The following is a 12,289-nucleotide window of genomic DNA, read 5'->3' as shown; positions in this document are numbered from 1 at the left end:
TTGTTCTGGTATTCAAATGAGAGGCCAAAGGGGAAAGTCCAGCGGTACCTGATGTGCTCCGCTCTCAATTTGGTAGTCAGAGGCCGAAAGGACTGGCGCCTTGCCAACGTCGCCGGAGAGAGGTCTTGGTACAACGCACATGTATATCCTTGGAATGATACCTCCGCAGACGCTCGGGCCGCCGCTAGGACAGCCTCCTTAATTTTGTAGGAGTGAAATTTAGCCAAAATGTCTCTCGGCCTCCGCTTATCTCCCGGCGTCAAGATGCCCACCCTGTGTGCCCAGTCAAGCTTGATCTTGAGGGTCTGCGGCTTCACCACCTCAGCGAAGAGGCCCTCTAGGAATGCCTCCAGGTCTGGCCCCTCCGCCCGCTCTTCCAGGTGGCGCACGCGGATGTTATCGCGGCGAGCGCGGTTCTCCTGATCCTCCGCCTTGAGCTGCGTTAGCGTCAGTTGATCTTGGAGGGCTTGAATCCGGCGCGAGTGGTCCGCGGTCCTGCTATCCAAATCCTGGTGACTGGTCTCCAACTCCACCACTCGCGTGCCCACCGCGTCGACGTCTTGTCGGAGGCCAGATAACTGGTCGCGCAAGTCCGCGCGTAGTTGATCAATCGAGCACTGGACATCCCGGCCTATCTCCTCTCGCAGCTCCGCTTTGAAGTCCCGCAGTGAGGCCAGGAGATCGTCCTTAGTGAGCGCCATCGCGCCCGGCGCTTTTGCCGGGGTCTCCGCCAGCCCCCTATCCGCTGGACCGAAGAGGGCTGTGACGGAGGCGTTGCGTTTTGCCTGGTTCTTCTTAGCCGGCATATGGCCACCCCTGACCGGCTCCGCCTGCGGTTCGCCCTTGCCGGGCCCCCCGGATCATCCCCCGGGGCCTCAGCCCGCTCCGACAGCACTCCTCGGCCGATCCCGGTCCCTCTCCTCCCGGTCTCCGTTTGTTCTCCGGGGGCCCGCCAGTCGGTGTGAGTGCGATGGGGAACCTCTGCCGGCCCCCCGGTCCAGCACTCGCGCGTCCTCCGTCAACGGCTCTCTCTTCCCCCCCCCCCGAGGGGGAGTCGCGTTGTAACTGCGATGCAGCCGAGGGCCCCCGGCGCAGCCACGAGGGGACGGTCCCCCACCAGCGCCCCAGGGGATCTGGAACACGGAGGGCGGCACGCCCGCCCCCCCTTCTCTCGCTCAGTCCAGTTGGGTTCTCTCTCCTGGGGCCCCTGGGCAGTTCTCCTCCCTCTCCTCACCGGCCTCCGTTGCTCACGCTTCACTCCCTGCTCAATATGGCCGCTGCCTCGAAGGTTGCGCGATCGCGGGTCCCGATACCCGCAGAGACCGCAACTTCAGGGGTCCGCTCCTCTCCCCCTCCGGGCCCGTACCCCCACGAAGGCACCCAGGAAGCCCCAGCCGCACTCGTCTTCAGCCCGGGCGCGCCGGCCCGTCAGCCGCGCCCGGCACGGAGCGCCGATCGCGCTATGGGAGCCGCCATCTTGTTCCTCGGAGGAGCCTCCCCCGCTATGGGTCCCGGGTGCTCCGTCCGCCTCCCAGCAGGATTCGGCCCGGTCTACCGCCGCACACCAGCTCACCAATTCATCCGGAGAGCGTTTGTCCCGCCCAGGGACCCAGGAACATCACTGTAGCCGGGGTGAGCCCGGGGTGTAGCGGGAGCCGACTCGGATCAGGTCCGATCGGCCATCGTGCTCAAGCCACGCCCCGATACATTAGTTTTTTATGACTTCTAATGCACATAGCAACATAATTGTGAAAATCATCAAAAACATTGGATTATTTTAAGAGCAGGGAACCTTGATTTGGACCTTCCTATGATTGCCTATAAATGAGGTTAAAACATCAAGGCCCACATTGTTCACGCTGATGAAAGTAAAGTCATGGAAAAACACCATAGTGTCAGGACTACCAGCCATAACTGAGCATTTCAAATGTGGCAATTGTGCGGGATGTCGATACACCTTCAACACTAAGGGGCCTATTTCGATCTCGGTCGTAAAGCCTCCGACCTTAGGTCGGAGGCTTTATGACGGAGATCGTCGGTTTCAATTCTGACCGGCTGATAACAATGCAGCCGGTCAAAATGAAAACCGGCCGGCAATTCCGGCTGGCTTCTGACGGGCTCCAGTAGCCTTTCGGCCAGGCAGAGACCGGGATTATGATGCTCGGTTTCCGACAGGCTTTGCATGTCGGGCTTTCTGACATGGAAAGCCTGTCGGAAAGCGAGCTAGCAGGGCCCCCTTTTCCTTGTAGCCTCTGGTTGAGGGCCGAGGGGTCACCTATGGTGCCCTCCTGTCAATCCCTGCACCTTATGGCAGGCACCTTGAGGTGCTTGCAATGGGGTGCGGGGATTAACGCAACCTCACATTTACCTATGGGAGCTTGTGCAACAGTCGGTTTATAGCCGTAAAACATGGTACGATCTCATCATAATTAGGCGTTGGGGACCGCCGACCGGAGGTCGGTTGGTCCCGTTTCCGCAACGGTGTCAGACATTAAAATAAGCCCCTATAACTTTCATTCATAACAATGTGAAACAAGAACTGTAATTTTTCTCAAATTGTAGTTCCACTCGTGTGATTTACAGCATATGGTGTCTGTGTGAACTACGTGGGCCAGACTGTGCAAACTATAAAAGGAGAGAATAGGCTAATATAGGAGTAGGCTCTGCTGCAAATTTACCTCAGTTGCGTAACAAAAACATGAGGGGGACCCCAGCAACGTTCATGGAGGGGGCCCCCATGCACTAGACCCAGTCATGAGCTCTGCACCATACTCAAGGGGGCCCCTGCAGCTCCGGGGCTCCCCGCACCATGGGGGCTGTTGTTAAGCTACTAGGTTACCTCTGCACCACTGGTAAATTAATTTTCCTGGACATTGAGATGGCGAAGAAATCACAGAGAGGAAGAGATCTTCAACAAATTCTACAGATGATGGAATGCAAGTGGCTCTACATTGCTACTTGAAAGAGATGGGACTCAATACCAAAGATGAGTAATATAAAATTGCTGCAGAAGGGGGTCTATTCACAAACTGCATTTTGTAGTACATGTAGTAATACTACAGTAGTACTACTAACATTCTACAAAATGTAACCCACAATCCTACATAGCAAGGTCTCCACCACAGCCTCTCCAGTATGTGCGGAGATCTCCGCCCCCACTGCAGAGATCTCTGCACATGTACACATATGTTTTATTATTACAAGTGGTAGGAATGGGCTATGTAGCCATAAAATGGGTAATACTTACTAATCAATGACAGGGATTAAGGGAGGTATAAGGAGAGATTTGGAGCGGGATAGGGAGGGACATGTTCCCACACACTAAAAGTAAGCCCATTGGTACTGACACACTGTACGTCTATAGTTACTATAGCCAAAAAGAATGCCAAACAGTAGTAAATGGGATCCAGCTCAGGGCAAGAGTAAGTCCAGCACCACACATGGTCAACCACTGGTAAAGCAACATCCACCCATTGAAAATAATAGACATAGGGACTTAAAATAAAACCCCATAGGATAACATGATTAAAATACATTATTTAAACTATTTAAAAATATAAATACATTTAATGTCATTTTTAAAAATCACCTATAAATAAAACACAATGATTAATTTATTTTACAATATGTTATCAACCTTTTTAAATTTTGGTTGTAAATTCTTTTTATTGAAAATGAATCAAAGTATCCACATTAAAACAAAATATGAAAACAATCTCGTTTTTTCCAGTATAATGCTATTGTCTGCTTGACCGCTCCCAGCATATGTAATAAAACACGCCAGTCAGCTTGGGTCATGGTGAGAAGAGTTGTGGGCTTGAGCCCCAGGACAATCATCACTGAATTTTCCAGTATGGTGAATCCAAAAACATCTTTGATGTGGCTAAGGATTTCCTTCCAGTAGGTAGTAACCTTTTTAATTTTTTTAATTGATGGAACATTAATATTTATTGCAAATAATTAAATTACCTTTAGTTAATTTATACTTCACTTTTAGTACTTTTTAATACATAATAAAAAATATAATTTGTTTACTTTAGTGGGACGTTTAAACTTCAGAAAAATATTTTTGTATTTAATATATTCAAAATAATTACATTTTATATGTAAAAGTATGTTACTCATGATATAACATTTAAATATTGTTTTACTTTGAAAATATATACTTATACATTTAATTAGCATGCATGTTTGACATAAAAATATCCTTCTACTTTTTACAAAAAGTGTATTTAACTTTAAAGCTTTTTCCTAAACTTTACCATATGGCGATCTCTGCCCTGTTTGCTGAGGTCTCCGCCAAGTCTGTGGAATGTCAGATACAGTTGTAAAGTCACTACTAGTGTAACTTTACAGTCGTATTTGACATTTTTATTAGCTCCACTCCCTATTTCAAGATGTGCATGTAAGTCTACACTTTTGAGTAACTTTGCCTCATAAATGGTGAATAGCCAAAAGTAGGAAAGTTACTCAAAAGTAGAAAAGTTAATTTACTTGTAGAAAATCTACACATGTATATTTTACCTTTGTGAATAGACCCCATTTGTAGCAAATCTGCATGTGCAGATTTATCTTTGTGAACAGGCCCCTACGTTTATTTCTATTTTACATGACTGGAACTGTATCATATCATACATTTTTGGATGTCCAACTGAGACAGGTCTCTAAACAATGGTAGAGTGGTTTAACACTTTGGAAAATCTATATTATTCTTTCAACACCTAGAATTGCAGTAAAACATTATTTACCAAGACTGTAGTTCACTAGGCTAATTTCTATGCATCTGAAATGTCCTGATTTTCCAATATTTATATTACTTTTTGTGAAATTTGTATGTGATTGCATTGACTAATGTTTGTGTTTTTTTCTTTGTATATGCCTTCTTCTTGGGTATATTTTCTTCTATTGGAGTATTTTTTCCCTTTTCTCCCCACCCCAAGAAAATATAGAGAGGGCACCAATTGGGTTTCTATTTGCTTTTGTTTTAAAAAAAAATGTTTTTAAATGTATTTTTCATTCACATTTTTATCATTTTACACAGCACAAAAAACAAGGTTGAAACATTGTTGAAACCGCAACAAACAGATCAAGGCTCCTTTACATTGAATGAAAGAGATGCTGTGGAACAGATTGAATATGATGCCCAGCTCAAAAACGTGTTATGGCCGTTTGTTTCTATGTTTAAGCACATTTTTTGTCATTTCCTTTGTTATGTGTCTTGTGTGAGCACGAGAGCACCAAGCACCTGCGCATTATTACATATGTACTTGGTAAAAATGTACTAAACCTGCTGAATTATATAAATCTTTTGATTATTGAGAGGTTAGCACCATCATTTATGGCCATAGTTTGGCACTGTCTTGTGCAATTTGTGATTCTCTTTAAATAACAATTTATTCTCAAATGAATCCCCATGTAATGTATGACACATTCAGCCAGTCCTGTCCGATGTTAACAAAACAAATAAAGGTACAAGTCTTAGGAGATAGATTGCTGTTGTCTAAAACTTGTGTGATGCATGATGGGTATCACATCTGGTACAGCGCCACTTAATAGTTAGGTCATTCCTTCTGCCCTGTGTCCCACTAATAGCAATGTTTCCGAAATAGAGTAAGGACTGAGAAACTACAGATGGTCAACAATTCTTCTTGCTTATGGAATTTGTGCCATTAAATTATGTCCTGACAGGTTGTTTTTCATCTTGTAATTTACACAAACACAATGAATTGCCACAAGGAATACAATACAAACTGTATCAGCTTTGTATTCTCTACAAATTCTGGGAATGTTTTTACTTCTGTACATAAACAGAGAGAGACAGAACCTTGCAAGGATGAAAGGCGGAACCAGCCTTGCCAAGTTGTACTCTGCAGATCACCACATATATCAGCAGCAAGCATTTAACTCATCAAGTCGTTCTGCTGCCTGATGTGATTATAGAAACATTGTCCTGTACTGTCGGAGTTGTAATGCCAAAAGCTTCTAGCTACCTTCATCACTAAAAGCAGACTGGTGTAATGTACTTGAGTCGAGTCCCTGTAATCTTTGTGTTTTCAGTGAATATAAACATATGTCTATATTCACTTAAAAAAATCAAATTTTACAGGGACGTTATAATTAGGAAATAGAATTTGAAAAACCTTAGGAATTATCTTTAAAAAAAACAAAGGTTACAGGGATGTTATAGTTAGGAAATAAAATTTAAAAAATCCTTAGAAATTCACACAAAAAAGCAAGGGATACAGGGAAGTTATAGTTAGGCCCAGATTTCCTTCATAAAAAACAGTACTTCAGCATTTATAGTTACCTGAACTAACTATAACTTACACCCCGCAATGCACTGTTTATGACCACACATAATACATTACTCATGACATGGTCAGTGACATCACTCATGACATCACTGATGACATCCTGTAGGAAGCTGGCTCTGTATATACTTTACCTAAGTAAGGTATAGTGTGCACAGAGTCCAGGGAGTCCCCAAAAGTATAGCAGAAGCTAAATTAGGTAAGTACTAACAGTTCTCTTTGTGGTAGTGTGGAGGAGCAGTTAGTCTTAGCCACAGTGTGTTAAGCATTTTTTCTATTCACTCAATCAAGACTGATGCACACACTCAGAGACTGAATCCAGACCAATTGGGTAAGTATAAAAAAGGTATACTTGTATTTTATTTCTAGAACCAAGTAGGACTTGGGACAGGTAGGTAAAATATACTTGGAATGCAGGATTTCACAATTAAATTACAGTTATGATTGCATTTTGCAATAGTTACAGGTTAGTAATGAGTCAGAAAGTAGTTTGCATTATACAATAATTACCTTTAGAATACTTTTTAGTTCCTTTTGGATTACTTTGAGAATTGGGGTGGTATGCCTAGATACCACACCTAAGGTTCTTATAATACACTGTAAGTAAGACTTTTTATACTTTGCAGTTTAATTTCTCTTTTCTTGATACAAACATCAGTTCAACACTTAGAACATTTTAGGCCCAAAACCTCATAACATGGGTTCCTATGGGAGAAAAAGTGTTAGCGGTTCCTCAGGCAAGTACACGACTAACGAGTGGGAGTTTTGGGAGTTAGGACCAAGGTTCAGCAAGGTCTAGATGGGCACCTGAGTTGCACCACAAGCGGCGCTGGTGCGGCCGGGTGCAGAGTGCAGGGGGCCGAATATTAGCCAATGGAGCTAAAGGGGCCTTTAGGGACTGCTGACGAGCAGGCCACTCAGGTGTGGGAGCAAGGCTCCTGGGGTTTAGGTCAGCACTGCAGGGGCCAACGACCAGCACTGGAGCTGCACCACCAGCGGCACTGGGGCGGCCAGGTGCAGGGTGCCAAAAAGAAGTCGGGACCCTGTGCTTTTCAATGGAGACCTTCAGTTCAGAGAAGTTGCTGTAGACTATGGCATGGAGGCTTCCTGAAGGGGCCCACCATCAGGAGAGGTAAGTTGGGATCTTGGGGGATGCCTCAACACTGTCAGTTGGGCCACCCAAGGCCCGGTGGGGTGGGGTGCAGGGGTGTTGTCTGCCGTTGGGTTTTCTAACCAGCTCCGATCATGGTCGGAGGACCCTTCAGGTGAACGCTGCCGGCCTTGTCTTGAAGCCTGAGGGAGGTTGTCGATCACCAGATCCCAGGTCAGGAATGCTGGGGATACCTCCTCGTGGTGTTGGGCCACTCGAACTCGGGCCATGGGCGTCCGGCGGGTGCTGAGTGGTACAGAATCGCCTATTCATTTGAATCCAGATTCTGGTTTTTTGAATCTTTGTTGAGCAAATCCGGTGCTCACTGGAGACAAAGTCTGTAAGGTGAGTGCATGGCAAGTCCTCTGGGGAGCTGCAGGACTTTGTAACAAAACGTAAAGAGGTGTGGTGTGATCCATACCTACATGACGCACAGCAATCATACTCAACAGAGTTTCAAAAAAGTAATGATTCTTTTACTCAACAATTCTTCATAAAGTAATATCAATCTTTAGTTTTCATAGTAAAACACATCATTTATACACGTATTTCTTAGACATACGTAATGGGTACAGCGGGATTCATAAGTTTAAATGTCTCCTAAACAAATGCTGTACATAAACCAATATAATTTCTTCTATTTGAAAATCCACCAAATTTTTAACATCTATCCCAATGCATTTCGGGTTGTCAGCCCTTCTTCAGGGGATTCAGTTCATGTGCTTCATTCAACAGTTCCGCATATGTAACACTACAAAAAATTGAAACAATATTGCTTAATTCACATGTATTTTTAGGATTTGCACTCTTAACTGACAATGTGTTCAAGCGCTTAGGGTCCAGTGTATTAATAAAGAAAGCGAAAAGAGGAAAATCTGTGCGATAGTCAAGTCGACGTGACCCTTATTTAAACATCCTACTAGTGGACACCCGAGGGTGAAGCGCAAACCCATATCGGATTTGCCTTTAAGTGAACAACAAAAATGTCTGTTTAACGTACTCACTGTCACGAGTCCAATAGTGTTTCTATGCAACATTATCAAGAGGTGACCCTCGACTGAAAAAAATATAGAGGAATCCTATTAATGCTTAAACGACTGCGTGTCAACACTAGTTGTCAGGGGAAAACTAATAAAGGCTTACCCTTCGATGGGCTGTATGTAATCCTATCCAGGAGTCTGTGAAAGTAAGGAAAGCTACATTAGTTACGGTGCAGGTCCGACGCACGGTCGGTTGGTTCACCAAGATACAACGGAAGTGGCTTACCGGTCAAAGGTCAGAGGATGCGTAACGTTGGAATCTTGATGCGTGCATGACAGCAACGCGTCGTCATTGGGAGGCGTAAAAGGGCTGTTTTTATACGTGTCGTGCATTTGAGAAAACTTTATTGAGTCTCGGGAAAAACATTAGGTGAAGGACAGTATCCCTTGTCTAGTGCGCATTTGAAAATTACGTATTCTGCTAGTACTTCGACTTTCTACAAAGGACGATGTCCGTGTCTATCAGCTGCTTGATGTGTTTCAGAAAAAAGTAAAACGAAATAATATTTCTAAATGAACCCATCTGGTGTTTCGAAACGAGTGCAAATCCTTTACAAAACATCAACAACATTCTATGATTGACGGGAGAGCATGCCTCTACTCAAGAAACATAGAGAATGTTATTTTACATACATTATAAGAAACAGGAAAATTCAATCTGATCATTGAGCCCCCCGGGGATCAGAGTGCCCAATTTTTTAATCCAAAATGTTTCTTTTCTTGCTAACGTATTATGAATGTCAGTGCAAGTTGTGGTGTTAAGTTTCTCTAAGATGGTGAAGCGTAATTGTGGTATGGTGTGTCCTATGTTTATCCAATGTGTAGCCAGACAGGATTTCAAATTTTTATTTCGAATTGTACTCTTGTGTTCTATGATCCTCGTTTTTATCTTTCTTGATGTTCTGCCTACGTATACGAGTCCACATGGACATCTTATCGCGTATATCACTGTTTCAGTATTACAATCAGACGAGTGTTGCAAGGAAATCTTTTCTCCTGTCTGGGGGTGGTTACATATGCGGAACTGTTGAATGAAGCACATGAACTGAATCCCCTGAAGAAGGGCTGACAACCCGAAATGCATTGGGATAGATGTTAAAAATTTGGTGGATTTTCAAATAGAAGAAATTATATTGGTTTATGTACAGCATTTGTTTAGGAGACATTTAAACTTATGAATCCCGCTGTACCCATTACGTATGTCTAAGAAATACGTGTATAAATGATGTGTTTTACTATGAAAACTAAAGATTGATATTACTTTATGAAGAATTGTTGAGTAAAAGAATCATTACTTTTTTGAAACTCTGTTGAGTATGATTGCTGTGCGTCATGTAGGTATGGATCACACCACACCTCTTTACGTTTTGTTACACAGATAGGGTTAGGGCTGAAACCCTTTCACATGACAGCACGCAGATAATTGTTAAGATTGATTTATATACCCTTTAAAAAATAGATTCGCATTGAATACAGGAGTGCAGGCACTACACACTTTCATTGTTCTTACTCTAAGCCCTTTTAGTACCAGCACCCACGAATTAACCATGTCCTTTAAAGATATATCCGACATTACCACCAACCAAGCAGATACTAAAGCTTATACAACGGATGAAGCAGAATCAATATACTCTTTGGTACAAGAAGCCCGCACATTCAGTTCCTCCACTAGCACTACAACTCAATTACTGAAACAACTAGAATACACTCTAAAGAAGGAGATTAACCAACGACTCCATGCTACCACATTGATTGAATACCACAAAGTCAAAAGAATACCAAGAGGACTACGCATAGCTTTGAAACCTATGCTTTTCAAATTCAATAAAACATTTATGCTTAAATGGTACGCAATATTGAACAAATGTTCATTAGATTTGATCCTTCTTATTGTCGAAGAAATTTCAACAATCCTTACGGAACTGACAGACGACATCAACAGACTTAAAGAAGAAATACAGGTACAAATGGAACAAGAAAATTGGAAGAAAGTCCTTGAAGACATCAATGGCCGCCTAGACAATTATGCACGAGAAGTACATGAAAGGAAAATTCGAAAATTCCGAAGAGACACGATCGATTATAAATTGGACGAAGTTTATACATGGGCCGAAACATATGCCCAAAAACGTTTTTCCAGGAAACCAGGAAACACTTCATCCGAAGAAAGTGTAGTAGATGATCAGGACATTTCCACACGACGCCCGCCAGCAAAGGCACGAACAGAACATTCAGAAGTCTCCAATGAATCCATGCCCTCAACTTCAGGAAATAAACCGTCTTTTTTGGCAGAAGGTCAATCTTCCAATCTTCCCCCAGACAAAAATATCACAACCCAAGATACCACACCCGTAGGGGACAAGTCAAAAAAAAACGTGGAATCAGGAAGACCTCAAAGGAACCCCAGGAAATGAATTCGCTAGTAGTCAACATTTCCAAAAAAAAGTTGAACTCAGAACAACTACAAGTTTTGAACAAAGGGAAATCATTCGTTCCCACATATTCATCTAACTCTTTGGAAACAGAAATTTCGTTTTTTAAGTTCATGCGAAAGTTAAGGTTGAAATGTTTTTTTTCTCAAAATAGACTTGATGCAACTGAACCTACAATTGAACGTTTCAAACCTAAAAGCAAATTCATGGCTCCTACATCACACAAAACGTTGGATAATTTTGAATTACTAGTGAAAAAAGAATTCACTCGGATTAAATACAAAAGATCACAATATTCCAATCTCACATCGAAAGATTCACGTATACTGAATGCTTTGCGACAAGACGAACATATCATCTGTCAACCAGCAGATAAAGGCGGAGCCCTAGTCATCTTAGATTCTGTATTCTACAAACAAAAAGTGGATGAACATGTAAAGGATGAATATACTTACATTCACCTACAAGGAAACCCGATCAAAACTTTTCAGGAAATATTAAGTACTTTGTTACAGAAAGCCTGTGATAATGCTGTGATTTCTGAAAACACCAGAAGATTCTTATCAGTTCCCACTCCGAAGACACCGCATATTTATATGCTCCCTAAAATACACAAGAATCTGGAGAACCCACCCTTTCGACCTATTGTGGCAGGGTGTGGATCCATCCATGAACCAATCGGACAGTTCTTAGATTACCACCTTCAACCACTGGTACAATCATGGACTACTTATGTAAAAGACACCACGGACTGCCTTTTAAAACTGAGAACAGCAAATCATCTTTTGAACGAAGATTTCTTATTGTGCACAATAGATGTGGTAGCACTTTATACTTCAATACCTCACAATGAGGGATTAGAAGCCATCGAATGGCGACTTCTAGATTCTCCCATAGAACGGGATTTGAGCGTGTTTCTACTTGAACTTTTACATTTTTCGCTGTATCACAGCTACTTTGTTTGGCAAGATGAATACTACTTACAAAGGACAGGAACATCGATGGGATTTCCCGGAGCACCAGCTTACGCGAATACCTTCATGGCGCACTTTGAATCCCTTCATATTCTTCAAAACCCATCATGGCAACAACACACAATATTATTCTTGAAATATATTGATGACATTTTATGTCTTTGGAAAGGATCACAACAAGCTCTTGAAACCAACATACAACAGTTAAATCTTTGCAATCCCAGAATACAATTCACATATGACATACAATCCGAAAAAATACATTTCTTGGACATAGAAATTCGCAAAACTCAGGAGGGCATACAAACCTCGGTTTACAGAAAACCAACGGATGTTAATAATGCATTGCATTTCCCAAGCGGACACCCATTCTCGTTGAAAA

At 42.9% G+C, this 12,289-nt stretch overlaps 2 long non-coding RNA genes across 3 annotated transcripts in view; one reads left to right on the top strand and one right to left on the bottom strand.

Annotated features, from left to right (window-relative positions):
• The window catches only part of LOC146776129 (uncharacterized), a 30,268-nt gene extending 24,838 nt beyond the window's left edge, over positions 1-5,430 (top strand). Inside the window, exon 3 of the long non-coding RNA XR_014972001.1 lies at positions 5,042-5,430. This is a non-coding gene — a long non-coding RNA (uncharacterized LOC146776129). The remainder of the gene's footprint in view (positions 1-5,041) is intronic.
• LOC146776128 (uncharacterized) overlaps positions 1-12,289 on the bottom strand; it is a 120,151-nt gene that overhangs the window by 71,056 nt on the left and 36,806 nt on the right. The gene's annotated exons all lie outside the window — the stretch shown is intronic.

The sequence above is a fragment of the Triturus cristatus genome, chromosome 12, assembly GCF_964204655.1.
Source record: "Triturus cristatus chromosome 12, aTriCri1.1, whole genome shotgun sequence".
Lineage (NCBI taxonomy): Eukaryota > Metazoa > Chordata > Amphibia > Caudata > Salamandridae > Triturus > Triturus cristatus.
Note: the sequence above shows the minus strand (reverse complement) of the source record. Positions and strands in the feature narration are given on the sequence as shown.